The 15,386-nt window shown below is 44.0% G+C and overlaps 1 long non-coding RNA gene across 1 annotated transcript in view; it reads right to left on the bottom strand.

Moving 5' to 3' along the window:
• Window positions 1-8,074: 8,074 nt before the first annotated feature.
• The window catches only part of LOC128342187 (uncharacterized), a 165,376-nt gene continuing 158,064 nt past the window's right edge, over window positions 8,075-15,386 (bottom strand). Inside the window, exon 2 of the long non-coding RNA XR_008314823.1 lies at window positions 8,075-10,531. This is a non-coding gene — a long non-coding RNA (uncharacterized LOC128342187). The remainder of the gene's footprint in view (window positions 10,532-15,386) is intronic.

The following is a 15,386-nucleotide window of genomic DNA, read 5'->3' as shown; positions in this document are numbered from 1 at the left end:
ATTCCGAATGGGAGAAGCATCACTAGAGCACTGATGCAATTCTTAGTCATCAGGGAGTCTCTCGCAGTGTGGCCAGGCCCAGGGCAGGTATGTGGGGCTCGGGCTGCTGGGAAGACTTCTTTGTTGCAGCACCCTCCTTATGGAATACTCTGCCTCTTGAGATTTGTAATGTCCCCTCCCTTCTGTCTTTTAAGAAGCTCCTGAAAAACCTATCTATTTTGCCAGGCTTTTAGTTTTTAACATGTGTGTGGGGGGTTTCTCCCCCCCTTTTCTTTCTTTTTCTCCCCCCCCCCACTTCTTCTCTTGTCTTCATTGTTGCTGTTTTAATTTATGTAAACCGCATCGAGTCTAAGGAAGTCAGGCAGTTAAGGAACTTGCTAAACAAATAAACAAACAAATAATGTGAAGTCTGAGGGTTAATGAAACATTCTTCTGCGTGCAGTTAGCCATTGAGAAAATATTTCTTCAACATTGGAAAAACAAGTCACCGCCTTCTATTAATCAATAGAAATAAAATACTGTTTATTATCTATTTTTGTGTAGGCCAGGGGTTCCCAACAGGTGGTACTCCAGATGTTGTTAAACTACAATTCCCATCACCCCCAGCTACAGTTTATTGTGGCTGGGGATGATGGGAGTTGTTGTTCAGCAACATCTGGAGTGCTGCTGGTTGAAAATCTCTGGTGTAGGCAACATATCATACAGAACTGTGCAAGGATACCTACCAGGACATTTGGACTTCCTATATAACAACTAGCCACCTAATGGCATAGCGGGGAAATGACTTGCTTAGCAAGCAAGAGGGTTCTGGTTCGAATCCCTGCTGGTGTGTTTCCCATTCTATGGGAAACACCTATATCAGGCAGCAGCGATATAGGAAGATGCTGAAAGGCATCATCTCATACAGAGCAGGAGGAGGCAATGGTAAACCCCTCCTGTATTCTACCAAAGACAAACACATGGCTCTGCGGTCACCAGGAATTGACACCGACTCAATGGCACACCTTTTACCTTTATACAGCTACTACTACTATTGCTGCTACTACTATTACGATTTATAAATCAATTTCAGTGACATTGTATTAACATAGATGTCTTATGCTGATAGCTGCTACTGATTTCTTAACACAGTGGACTCGCTGACTTCTGACACTCATAGCTGGGCAATACCAATGACTCTACAACCTATTCTCTCCCTCCACTTCTCCCCTCTTCCTCCATTACCTGTCCACACACCTCTATTTTTCTTTCTTTACATTGTAATTATAAAACATAAAAAGGAAAAATCAATAAACTACTGATAAAGAAGAATGCTCCTCTCTTTTACCCACCATTTCCCCAGTGCTACTCTTTATTCAATTATTTATCTTAAATTCAGTGACATTCAGTTGAGTAGGCTTTCTAGAGTGCCATTTACTAAAATAAAAATGAACAAAAATAATTTATGCCATCTTGCCCCCCCCCCAAACACACACCCGACAACAGTTGCCAGGAAAATGTATTATATTTATTTATTTAATTATACATATTTATTATTTATACTCGTAGACAGTAAATATGAACCTCCTGCATTCTCAGAACAACTGTTGTGTTTTTAATTGTTTTTACTGATTTTTTGATGGCCTACTTTGCTGATCTGTGATCCACCTTGGATCTATCTATGCGTTGGAGAAGAAGTATATGAGATATATTATTATAACTGAAACAACAATTACTTCATGTTGCAATACTCTGCTTATGTTGTTAAAACAGAAAGCATGGAGTGCAACTGTACAAGGCCTGTGTGACAGGGAAGAGGGCAGGAGGGAAGGCTCTTTTTATAGCACAATCTCTATGATTGCCAGTTTCTCTAAAGACACTACCATTCCGGTCCCAGATAGTTATGACACACAGAATGTGCTTCCAAAAAAACAGCACACAGTACACTATGAAATTGCCTTGTGCAGCCCCTGATAACTTGAAAAGAAGTAATCATGGGATCTGGTTCCTAATAACTACATTGTATTTAAACTTGCCTATATTCAGAGTCTTCTCTACACTGGAAGGTTGGCGGAAGCCCTGGGACGGAATGTGAGGCTGGGCACTGCCACCATACGCTGCTGTTGGGTGTGCTACCCTGTGCCAGCCACACCCCTTCCGACTGGCCCAGGGGCAGCCCAGTGCAGTCAGCATGCTGATGAAGGCAGCGGCTCTCTTACCCTTGGACTTCCAGGCCAAAGTCCAGGGCCTCCACACACCCCTGGGCCCCCCCAAATCCTCTTTAGTCTGCCCTGGGTGGTGTGGTCACTGTGCCACTGGCCCACACTGTGTTGGCTGGTGAAGTGTGACTGGGACCTGTGTCAGGCACCGAGCATGACCTCTGCTTTAGAGACTGAGGGGGGAGTGGGAAAGAAATACATAGGGATGCAGAGATGTCAAGTTATCTGTTGTTTGTTTTGTTTTTGTTTGTTTGTAAACATTTTATATCCCACTCTTCCTCCAACTGGCCCAGAGCAGTGTACTGCATACTGAAGTTTCTCCTCACAACAACCCTGTGAAGTAGGTTAGGCTGAGAGAGAAGTGACTGGCCCAGAGTCACCCAGCTAGTCTCATGGCTGAATGGGGATTTGAACTCGGGTCTCCCCAGTCCTAGTCCAGCACTCAGCGTGGTGTAGTGGTTAGAGTGTTTGACTAGGACCGGGGAGACCCAAGTTCAAATCCCCATTCAGCCATGAGACTTGCTGCTGGGTGACTCTGGGCCAGTCACTTCTCTCTCAGCCTAACCTACTTCGCAGGGTTGTCTATTTGTACATTTGCATATTTTTATTGCATGATAAAAAATACGGCATGTTTCATAGTGTGTGTGTGTGTGTGTGTGTGTGTAGGGATGATGCTTAGCTTGCCAGGTGGAGAGCTCCAAAGGCCTTTAGGTCCAGGCTCCAAAATGACCTAGGTTTACCTCTGGATAAAGGGCATCACACTCTCCCAGCCAGCAAGGGTGAGTGCTTTCTTCACTAGCTGGGTGCTTCTTTCCTCTGAAGCAGCCAGTTGGTGAAGAAATTGCCCTCACCAGCTGGGAGAGCATGACAGGCTGAGTGTCCATGCCAGTGCCAGCAGGGTCTCCTGGTCTAGTGTGCTGATGCAAGCAAAAGCGTCATGGCCATTACAGGACAGTAGGGCTGGCATGTTGTAGGATGCCTATTAGTGTGTGATGGCAACATGGGGGTGCATAGGAGTGTGGGGGCAACCCCTGGGCCCCATTGCCTAGGAAACACCCACCTCCAGTCCAGTGGTAGCTATGCCACTGGTGCAGTGGCGCTCTTACTCCAGGACTTTAGGGCCAGTCCAGGGCCTCCACACCTCCTGGGCCCCCCCAAATCCTCTTTAGTCTGTCCTGGGTGGTGGGGTCACCACTGGCCCACACTGTGCCTGGCTGCCAAGTATGACCTGTGCCAGGTGCTTCAGATAGAGGGGGGAGTGGGGAAAGGAATATGTGGGATAAGAATAGGGGGGTGATGCTTAACTTGCAGGGGGTGGCTCCAGCAAGGGGGTGGGGTCCAAAGGTCTTTAGGTCCAGGCTCCGAAATTACCTAGGTGCACCTCTGCACTGGTGCACTGCACTTTGATGCTCACATGGACCTCCTGAACACATAGTCTGCCCCATTCATTACAGTGAAGAAAGGAGTGATCTCTCCTTTCGCATGTGTGCAAATGTTTAGCGTCCCTTGCACAAAATGGAACATGAGATCCAGGTGAATCCGTGTATCGAAACGTCACATTCATCCAAATCCAGTGTGCAAATAACACATTTTTAGTAAGATGTCTAGAATAGCAGTGATGTTTTCTTCTCTGAAATGCTTGCCGCTAGCAACCAGCTCCTTCCTCGTAATTCTGGACAATCCCTAAAATTCAAGTGGCAGAAGGGTAGCTAAACATTTTGCTGCATGAAGAAGTTTCACAAGACGTCTCAAAACATATTTGACATTGGCCCTATGGAGAAATCTCGTTTGTGTGCAAGGAGGATTTAACTGGGCCTTTTGCACAGGTTTGTGTGTTTAATTAGCTGACAGAACAGAGAAAACAGCAGGAGTCTGAAAGCCGAGGAGTCTTTGCAACAGAAAATAATGTGGAAGCATGGAGAAGATCTGAATGTGTCAAACACTGTTAATGACAAAAAATAGGGCAACATTTAACTGGAGACCTGCTTACCTTCTTTGCCTGACTATCATAATGAGCTAGAAATTGTTCAGCAAATTGCTCTCAAGGCAAAGATGTAGTGTCATTCTTCAAAATGTCCAGGTAAGTCCAAGAGAAAAAAAGCATGGAGGGTGCAATCCACATCCCATTAGAGCCATTAGAAGAAATCCCATCAATTTCAGTAACTCAGGATCGCAATCTCAGGGAGCAGCACCAGCCATAGAAAAATGAAATACAGTTGATATGCTGTTTAAGGCTAGATAATCTAGCAGTTTCAGTAATGAAGAAAAAGCAGAGCAATTCATTTAAGTCACCCAAATATCACTGTTTTGGGGTGTTTTTCTCCAAGCCGTTGAAGTGGATTGATGTGATGGGCCTGACAACTTGGTATTGTTTTTATTGCTCCCTCGATTCTGCCAGAACAGTCATTTCTGTTCACATTTTCCAAAACAGTCTGCATTTTGTGCTGTGCTGTTATTTATGGACTATGATCCTATGACCTGCTGCAGTGAGGAATTAAGTCATGCAATCAAATGTATGAGTCCCAGCAGCAGTGGAAGGGGAACCTGTCTCTAGAGTAAGTGCAAAGATTTTCTGCAGTGGCAGCAGCAGCCAGTGGACTGGTTTCTCAGTACTCTTCGCCTAGCCCCCCTGCATGGCAGAGAGGTACCATATACTGGGGTGATTTAAGATAGTCTGTGAAATGGGAAAAGTGGTGCCAGCAGTAGCTTCTTATTCCTTGTTTTATGGAACAAAACTCAGGGAAATGTGGGGGGGGGGGGGCGGCATTCAGAAATTATCAAGTTTTTTCCGGCCCCAAAATGGAATTAAAATGCTCTCAAAAAACTACCCCTGATCTTGAATATCTATACAAATTTTAGTTTGATTCTGTGGGCAAGCAGCCCAAGAAGTGATTAGGGCAATGTCTGAGTGTAGCCCTTCAACTTCTGCTGGGTAAATATACACAATTCTGTTCCACAAGATGTGAGCATAAATTAGGGATACGCAAAATCTATTCTTCAGAGCTTTCTGCTGTTCCGCCCCACGATGTTGGGTATCCAGTTCACAGAAATTCCATGGAGTATCTCAGATGTTAACAAAGTGTCAAAATGACTACTGTGGGTGAGTGTACTCTTCCACCTTAAAAGAAAAAGCCCCCCCCCCCAAGCAGTGTATTTCTCTATTCATTTTAATTGTGTAATAGTTTAGGGGCACGCCTTCCAGTCATCCCTAGTTTTTTGTAAAATGGTTTAGAAGTTAGCCCTCTTTGCTGCTAACTGAGCAAAGAGGCACCTTTTTAAATGTGGCAATTCTCTTTGCTTTGCAGGGGAAGAGCAATAGGCCCTATCCATCCCCAGCACAGCATCTCTCCAGTGGCTGTTGCTGGTGTTTCTTATGTTTCTATTTTAGATTGCGAACCCTTTGGGGACATGGATCCATTTTATTTATTTATATTAAACCATGTTGGGAACATTTGTTGAAAAGCAGTATAAAAATATTCATCATATTTGTATTCATTAGAGCGATAATTAATTTTTTCCCCAAATAGACATTACATCTAGTAGAACTAAAACCAGATATAAGGTAGAGTGCAGGATTCTTCTTCACAGCAGCAAAAGTACACTATTTACTTCTACCAGCTATGGCTGGTCTGCCAACTGGGACTCATGCACTGAGATGTCAGATGTCACTCATGCACTGGTAACATCCAGATTGGACCAATGCAATGCACTTTATGCAGGGCTATCCTTGAAGACAGTTCGGAAGCTTCAGCTCGTCAACAGTGCTGCTGCAAGGATGCTCAGGGTGCTAGTCACTCCTTGATGATCACATCTATCCTGTAGCAGCTTCATTGGTTGCCAGTTTGCTTCTGGGCCAGATTCAAAGTGCTGGTCTTGACTTTTAAAGCCCTACACAGCTTGGGGACAGGGTATCTGTCAGACCACATTCACCCACACGAATCTGCCAGGGCTCTTTGTTCATGTCCTTGAGACCTGCTCACAGCCCCACCATTGACTGAAATTCAGTTGGTGGGGACAAGAGAAAGGGCTCTCTTGTTTGTGACCCTCGGCTGTGGAATGCCCTCCCAGAATAACTTTGCCATGTTCCCTCCGGCACAGATTTTCCCCAAAGATCTCAAGACTCATGTAGTGGCCTACCTTCCAGCTCCAATTGGGTCAACAAGAAGTGAACCCCTGTTCCTGACTGACAGGCTGGCGACACCCAGAGTTGACCAATCAATCCCCAGGTTGGTGGGACACGAGGGCTGCTGCTGGGAATGTTGGGAAGAAGAAGTCTGTGAGGAGAGTGTGCAGGAACAGTGACCAGCATGGCGACTGCTCTCACATGGTGGAGGCTGCAGGAATATCTCTGAGGGTTGGAGGTTTTGCAGGGGCTTGAACTCATCAGGATTTTTGGTGAGTTTTCAAGGGGGAATGAAGCCCAGGTGGGGGCTGTGGAATCTAGCATAGGGAAAAGTATGTTTAGTCAGACTTTGTGTTAGGAATTAGATATTTAGAAATTGCAAAGCACACCCAAAATAAATATGTTTCTTGTAAACTGAAATCTTGTAAACTAAGATTTCAATACATGCCTCCTAAGAAGGATCTGGGCATTTTGAAACATTCTTGTAACCAAGTTAAGCATTTTTCAAGTGCATCTAAATTGCTAGAGCCTCAGACAGACCAGTTGGAGGGACTGAATAAACTGTTTTTGTTCCTTTCTTTTTACAAGCCTCTCAGAGTCGGTTATTAACTCAAACGGAGGGGAGGGGACCCACTAGTGCACAGTGTCTCTAAGAGCTCAGTTAAGCTATCATTAACTCCACGTGCAGGCAAACGCTTGGGGGGCAGGTTTCTATATTTTCCCAATAATCAGCTCAAGAGAGACCCTGGACTAAAGCACTCTAGTCCAGTGATCCAATTTCTGAAAATTTAGAGTGCTTGGTGGCAGCAAATTTAAACTACCAGAACCTCCATTTTAGCAGAATCTTTTCCTTTTCCTTTCTGGGCTTTTGAAAGTTAAAGATTTTAAACCAGCAGGCAGCTTCTCAGACCACTCAGAGCAGTAATTCAGCAGATAAGAGTCTTTCTCTCGAACTAGGTGACTGAGAAGGCTGGCCAGCACTGGCCAGCCTGTTAATCATCTACCTGGCTGAGCCAGGGGAATCCATTACAACCCATCTGTTTAGAGAGGCTTTTAAAATCTTTTAATGATAAATTGATAGATTTTTTATTATTTTGTTTTTAATTGAATTTGTTTTAATTGATTTTTATTTCATGCTCTGTTTTATTTGTTTTATTATTTTAAATTTTATATTACTTTACTGTTCTGAGCCACTCCAAGTAATATTGTACTGGAAGGGTAAGGTATAAATATTATATCATCATCATTCATATATATATATATATATATATATATATATATATATATATATATATATATAAAAATCAAAATTGGTGAATTAGCATATCATCCCTTGCAAAATCCCATCAACATAGCCTTGGAACATGTGACATGACTGTGCATATAGCCATTGCTATGACCCATTATATATAACCACATTCCAGGATTCATCCAGCTAAATAGTAGATCAAAACAATGCAGTCAGAGACTATGTGTTTATTGACATTTATTTAGACATATTATAGGTTATATTATGCTTTATTCATTGGGTTCAAGGTGAGGTACCATAATCTTTAAAAAATATAAAGCATTGAAAAATCCATCCACTCCACTACAGGCCTGGTCCCGGAATCTGTGTGTGCTCAGATGTGTACACAAATCTCTTGGGTGTGTTAGAGGTCTCTGTTCCTATTGTCTAAAGCAGTCTGGAGTTCTGAGCATAGCAAAGACTCTAAAAGCACACGTGAGAATGAATCAGAGTGATTGACGAAGCTGAAACTTAAACATTTTATTTATTTGTTTGTTTGTTTATTTATTTTATTAAACATATATATAAACTGCCCAAAACATGTTTCTGGGCAGTTTCCAATAAAACCGCACGAATTAAAACAAAAGTGAAATGATACAACATTAAAATCATTTAAAATTTAAAAGAATGTTGAAATCTGTAAATCTAATTAAAAATCCAATTAAAAGCCTAATTAAAAGCCTGGGTGAATGAATGTATCTTAACTGCCTTCTTAAAGGTTATTAGAGATGGGGAGGTTCTTTTTTCAACAGGGAGCTCATTCCAAAGCTTTGGGGCCTGTCCCTGAGCAGCCATCAGATGAACTGATGGCAACTGCAGTCAGACCTCCCCAGATGATCTCAATAGGTGGCGGAGCTCATAAGTATCCTGGACCTAAGCTCTTTAGGGCATTATAGGTTATAATCTGCGCCTTGTATTTTGTTCAGAAACATATTGGTAGCCAGTGCAGTATAGGTATAATGTGGCCTCTTTGAGTTGACCCAACCTGGCTGTCACATTCTGCACCCATTGCAGTTTCTGTACAGAGGCAGCCTCACATAGAGCACATTACAGTAATCAAGTCTGGAGGTTACCAGCATATGCACTACTGCTCCGAGGTCATTTATCTCAAGAAACAGACGCAGCTGGCGTATCAGCTGAAGCTGATAGAAAGCACCTCTGGCCACTGCCTCAACCTGAGATGCCAGAGAGAGGCTTGGATCCAGAAGCACCCCCAGACTGTGTACCTGTTCCTTCTGGGGGAGTGTAACCCCATCCAGGACAGGCAGATCGAAGCTGTCTCCTGAGTTATGGCCCCACACCATAAGTACCTCCATCTTATTTGAATTCCATCTCAGTTTGTTATCCCTCATTCAGTCCATCACTGCCTTCAGGCAGGCATTTAGGGAGGTTATGCCTTGTTCAGATGATGTTGAAATGGAGAAATAGATTTGGGTGTCATCAGCATATTGATAGCACCCTACACCAAATTTCCTGATCATCTCTCCCAGTGGTTTCATGTAGATGCTAAAAAGCCTTGGAGCCATTAGAGAGCCTTGTGGGACTCATACCAGAACTCTTGCTTTGAAGAACAAAAGTCTCCAAGAGAATCTGCCCAAGAGGTACGAGCAGAAACACTGCAAAGCAGTGCCTCCCACTCCCAACCCCCCAGATGCTCCAGAAGGGTACCATGGTCAATAGTATCGAAAGCCTCTGAGAGATCCAAAAGGACCAACAGAGTCACACTCCTTCTGTCAATTGCCAATTGGAGATCATCCATCAGGCCGGCCAAAGCAGTCTCCACCTCATAGCCTGCCCGAAAACCAGTTTGAAATGGGTCTAGATAATCAGTTTCCTATGTGAAGCTCCTAATAGGAGATCATCTATCAGGCCAACTCTTCCTCATAGCCTGCCCGAAAACCAAATTGAAATGGATCTAGATAATCTGTTTCATCCAAAACCATCTGGAGCTCTCTCAGTCACCTACCTTGCCCAACCATGGAAGGTTGGAAATGGGCCTATAATTGCTTAACTGAGGGGTACAATGTAGGCTTCTTCAAAAGAGATTTAATAATAGCCTCCATTGGACAGGAAGGCATTCTGCCCTCCTTCAGAGAAGCAATCATGATGCTAGCCCCCTCCAATAGCTTCTCTACCAGAGAGTATAAGCCATGTCGGGCAGGGGTCAAGAGAGCATGTGGTAGGCTGCACTACGCCAAGCAGCTTGTCCACATCCTCAGGAGTCATAGACTGAAATTGATACAAGCTCACCAAATAAGAGGAGTTGCTGTGGTAAGTGTGGAGTCCAGGTTGGCCCAAATATGAGAGATTTTATCCACCAAAAAATCATTTAAAATGTCACAACAGGTAACTGACTCAAATTCAGGGAATAACTGGTTCAAATTCAGGGAAGAAGGGACATGTACTAATCCTCTCACAACCCTGGACAACTCTTCTGAACGTGAGCTTGCAGAAGCAAAACAGGCAGAAAAAAATTGTTTCTTTGCCACACACATTGCCAGACCATAGATCTTCAAATGTGCTCTATGTTGTAATCTGTCAGATTTGAGTTGAGTCTTTCTCCACTTGCGCTCCAGTCGTCTACCTTGCCACTTCAACTTCTGCAATTCTTCAGGATTAAAGGTATCACTATTGCCAATTAAGTCAGAAGAACTTCCTGCCAACATTACTTCAGTCTTGTTTAACACGACTTCACATTGACTGAAAAAGGTACCAGGAAACAAGGAAAAACCAAAGGGAAAAGGATAGGAGTCATAAAACAAATGGATAAAATGCTTATCAGAGTACAGAATAATGTGAAGGAGAGCACCTTGCAGGGAGCAGTCCTTAGAAATTCTGACATCAATATGATACAGCTGGTGCTATGGATAGTGTAATTTGAATTCCACTGCAGCCTCTATTGTTGAGAGATGAGAAAATTCTCTGCAGAGAAAGAAAGAAAGAAAACACAAAAACATTATAAGTTATACTTGTGCATGATGTGAGAAGAACCATGCCCAGCAGATCCTCTACCCACAATAATGACCTTCAAATTCTGCACATATACTAGCCAAGCTGAACCTGCATCCAGACTGTTTTTCCCCCAAGGCTAGTTGGAGACTGACTTCCCATCACCCTGGAGGAGGCCAGATGACATTTATTTATTTAGCATACTAGTATTTTTAAGCCCGTTAAAATAACGGGCGCTAGTTCCTTTTTTGTTGTTGTTGTTGTCCTTTATTCCTTCTCCCTTTTTCTTGCCCTCCTTTTTCCCCCCTCTCCCTCTCCCTCTCTCTCTTTTCCTTCCTTTCTTCCACGTTTTCTCACTTCTTTCTTTCTTTTTTCTTTCTCTTGCCTTTTGTTGTGTGGAATGGGGTATTGTTTTCTTTATTCCTTCTCCCTCTCTCTCGCCCTCCTTTCCTTATTTATTTATTTATTTATTTGTCGGGCAGCCGGGCAGAGAGTTCCGCTGCCGCCACCGCCGAGAGTTCTCCCCGGTTCCCGCTTTGCCGCTTGCTCGTCGCTGTGGGCGGCGGGCGGAGAGTTCTGCCGCCGTCGCTGCCGTTGCAGTGGGCAGCCGGGCGAAGAGTTCCGCTGCCTCCGCCACCCAGAGTTCTCCCCGGTTCTTGTTTTGCCGCTTCCCGCCATTGCCGTCTCTGCTCTCCCGGTCCCCCCGCGGGCCCGTCTTTTAACTCTTTACTTTTCTCCCTGCCGGGGTTTTTTTGTTCCCCGCTGCTCTCCCGGTTCCCCCGCTGCTGCCACAGCCCTCCCGGTTCCCCCGCTGCCGCCTCAGCCCTCCCAGTTCCCCCACTGCTGCCTCTGTCCTCCTGGTCCCCCTGCTGTTGCTCAACATGGCCGCCCATGTCTGGACGGCCGAGAAAGACACGGGCCGGAAAAGGACACGGGATCACGCTCAAGGCTTTTATTATAGAGGATTGGTATACCACCAAAACAAGTGACTCAAGGCAGTTTACATAAAATTTAAAATTTTGAACCCACAAAAATCAGAACAATTAAAAAAACTAAACAACAATACAGACATTTCAAAATTATTTTTAAAAGACCTGGTTAAACAGATGGGCCTTAAGGATTTTCTTTAAAGTGGTCAGAGATGTTACAACTCGTATTCTTATTTTTTGCACTCCAAAGCTTCAGGAAGGCCACAGAGATGGCCCAGCCCTGAGTCGCCAACAGATAGAGTGGTGGCAACTGTAAGCAGACCTCCCCAGATGTTGGATATGTTGGCTTCTTGTTCATGCCTCAGTGGGAAAGGCAGATGGCAGACTGAAATTACCCTGGTCATGCATAACTTTCCATTGGACAGAAAATGATGCCAGAAAATTATGGCACCTCCACCTGGTGGAGGTGCCACCAGAGTCATCCTTGGAGACGGGCTCTGATTTGATCTACACAGCAGGCTACATTCACCATGACAGTATCAGCCATGCTGCAGTTCAAACCCCACTCAAAAGCTCAAAAAATGACCAAAATCTTTACTTCGCTTTCTGAACACAAGCAGAAAGAATCTTCCAGTTTCATGGTTTTGATTTGAAAATACTCGGTCATATCACAAAGTCTAAACAGCTTGCACTAGTAAATTACTATTTTTCTTTTGTCTGTTTCTTAATTGCATCGCTTGATCATATTGAAACTGCTATTTGTAGTCGTGCTTTGTCTAAAAAATGATCTATATTATGGTTGGGTCACCAAATGAATTCATAATTTATTGCTTTGCTATTGAAGGTATTTCAAATAGAACTTGGGTGCCTAAATGCCATGATGATGGCCACTTCGGAGTTAAATACTTCTTCTGGAAGAACAGAAAAGCTTGCTGAATAATTTTTTCCTATTCTTTTCTGTTTGAATAATCAGCTAGCAATAAATTTACTGATCTAGAGAATTTGGTGCAAAGTGAGAGTACTGTAACTTAATGATATAAAATAACTCCTCCCTAGAAATTGAAGAAGAAAGCCTACACTTTCCTTACATTATCATACATTAGTAACAATCCCAAATAATTGTAATGTATGGAAATTGGGTTTCTTGACTAGAATAACCATCTCTTCGGCATGCAAGAGTAGTGGATAAATGCCTCGTCGTCAGAAGTATTCATGGAAGAGGGACTTTTAGCAAGTGAATAAAAATATATCAATGTGAAACATGTTAACTCAATGTAACAGTGTATAATTTAGCATTCACATTAAATGTGTGTTATAAAAGCATCATCAACTTTATTTTAGTTTTAACAGAGAAAATTAAATGCACAAATTGTGTTAATGTAATGGTGTAGCTCGGAAGAGTAACGGAGAAGTTGCAAAAATCAGAATCAGGTTTCCTCTTGTTCTCTACTCCACCCCAACCCTGATTTCTTTAGCAATTATAATGGTGACTTTCTATCAGCTTTGCATTTAAAAGAACCCAGTGTAGCTAAGTGGTGGCTATGTTTGTTACAGTAAGGTATTGGTATGGTATGGTATGGTATGGTATGGTATGGTATGGTATGGTATGGTATGGGTTTAAGACATACGTTTCATTCCTACATCAGCTCTGGACCTATGCCTGTTTCTACTGCTCCTTTTCCAAGACATGGGTGCATATACCCATGCCTTAAGAAATACGAAGACATATAACCTGATCCTATCCTGCACTTTACTTGTTAACTATGGAAGCAGAACTGATACTATGTAAGCAGCAGTGGAATCTTTTTGAGAGAAATAGGGCAGAAGTGGTCCCCTTTACCTTGCTAAAAACAAGATGAAACCTCTTGCTATTGCCTGTAACCATTTGAAGTGAATGCTAGTATTGATGGCTTGCTTCCATGAGGCAGGGTGAGGTGGTCAACCCAGGCATGGGTGAATGGGGGAGCACACGAGGTAAGCACAGGAGGTGGGCCCCTCCACCACAGATGCCGGCCTACCTTCCTCACCCTACTGGGACCTGCTGTTCCCCTCCTTGCCCTGCTCAGCATACCTCTTCCCCAATCCCTCACCTGATTTGAGCCAGGAATGTCCCTGCCACCACTACCTGCCTTGGTGGCACAGTCTGAGAGAGTGCATGTGTCACCATTGCTGCTTTGGTAGCCTGGCCTAAGAATAATGAGCACCCACTCACAGATATGGGGGACATCATATTGTCCCTCACCTCAGGCTGCAAAATGTTTTGGATCAGCCCTACTGGCTCCGTGGGGCTTTGGGTGAGGGGCCAGCTACTTCTGTGACTGATTCTACTACTTTTGCATGGAGGCCGGGTGATTCCGAGATCTTGCATTTCTATGGACTCTAAGGCACTAGATCAGACTGTTAGACTGGACAACAGTGTTTCACAGAATCGGTGGTGGTATGATAGAGACTTCACTGATCATGGCACATACAGTCATTCCACTGTAATCTGTAGGACTGTACAAATGTTTGGCTCCAAATATCCAAAGCCAAATAATCCACTCAATCTACACATGGCAACCATTCCTGCCTCCCACCCCCTGCCCCCACTCAGACCTGTAACCAGCCTCAATTGGGCAGGGGGGGATTTCAGAAGTCAGGGGAGGCAGGTTATAAAATATGCAGTGAAAACAGTCAATGAGGCTGGGGAAGAAAGAGAATTTTTTTGGTGTGGCAGGTACATACCATGCCACCAGCTGGCTATGGGCCTGCCCCCACTCACCTCCATGCACTGCTTGGCTCATCCTAGCACTGGTCGAGTCCCTTAAAGAGCCCTGCTGAACCCCAGCAATGTCTGAGAAGGCATGCAGGGGGCATTGGGAAGTGGAGTCCTTTCCAGCAATTTATTCATAGAGCTCTATCAAGAAAGGACTTCACTTCCCAGAACTCCCTGTGTACCTGCCCAAACATCATTGGAGCTCTCCTGGGCTCCATCTCTCTTTAAGTGGCTCCATCATTCTGGGAACAGCCCAGTGGCATAGGAGGTGAGTGGTGGGAACAGCCACCATCACATGGTGCCGGGGGGGCTGTGCGTATTATTCAACTTTGGATAAGTGTAGCTGCATATTTGCACAGTCCAAAAAATCTATGTTTTGCAGAGGTTGGTACCTGCAACACTTAATTGATTTGAGATGGCAGTGGAGTTTGTCCTGAAAGCTTAGTACACAATACTGTAAAAAATGAAGTCATTAAAATAAAACTGAATTTCCCACTGGCAGCCATGGCACGTGAACTGCATCCTAAATGTGCTGTGTACATGCTGATTAACAAATCTAGCACTAGTCTGCTAAAAAAAAAAAAAGTGCTCTCCAGTGAGAGAGATCCGTTTGTGGAAACACCAGGATTTGCATTTGCATTCACAGCAGGATGCTCATACGTGTCCCATTGAACTGGTTGGGTGCATTGTGGAGCAGATGGAAATGCAGGTCTATTAGTTGTTGCGTGCAACTAGAGCTGAATTGGCGGCCCTGAATTGTGTCAAGTTAGCAGAGGTCATTTCATCACAGTGTCTTGGATCCAGAGAAGTGCAAGAAGAGTTCCGCTCATGCGTGAGGCTTTCTTACCTTCTCCTTCCCATTACAGACCTTGTGCTGGCCAAAGAGCCATTCCTGAGCAAGTGGTTCCCTTTAGAATGGCATGAGATGTGGCATAGGGATCTGCAGCTGGAGGGAAGAACTGGCAGAAACAGAGCACTTCCACTTCAGCAAACCCTTGCTGGTGGAAGTGCTTTCCACTGATACAAGAAACTGATTGGGTCCCAGCTAATGTGCTTCCAGGCGATCCCAATACACGTTTAATTTTCAGATATCTTTGAATTTGTGCTTGAATCAAAGAAACAAAACTAAATGTATTCATGTTGT

Source organism: Hemicordylus capensis, chromosome 2 (genome assembly GCF_027244095.1).
Source record: "Hemicordylus capensis ecotype Gifberg chromosome 2, rHemCap1.1.pri, whole genome shotgun sequence".
Lineage (NCBI taxonomy): Eukaryota > Metazoa > Chordata > Lepidosauria > Squamata > Cordylidae > Hemicordylus > Hemicordylus capensis.
Note: the sequence above shows the minus strand (reverse complement) of the source record. Positions and strands in the feature narration are given on the sequence as shown.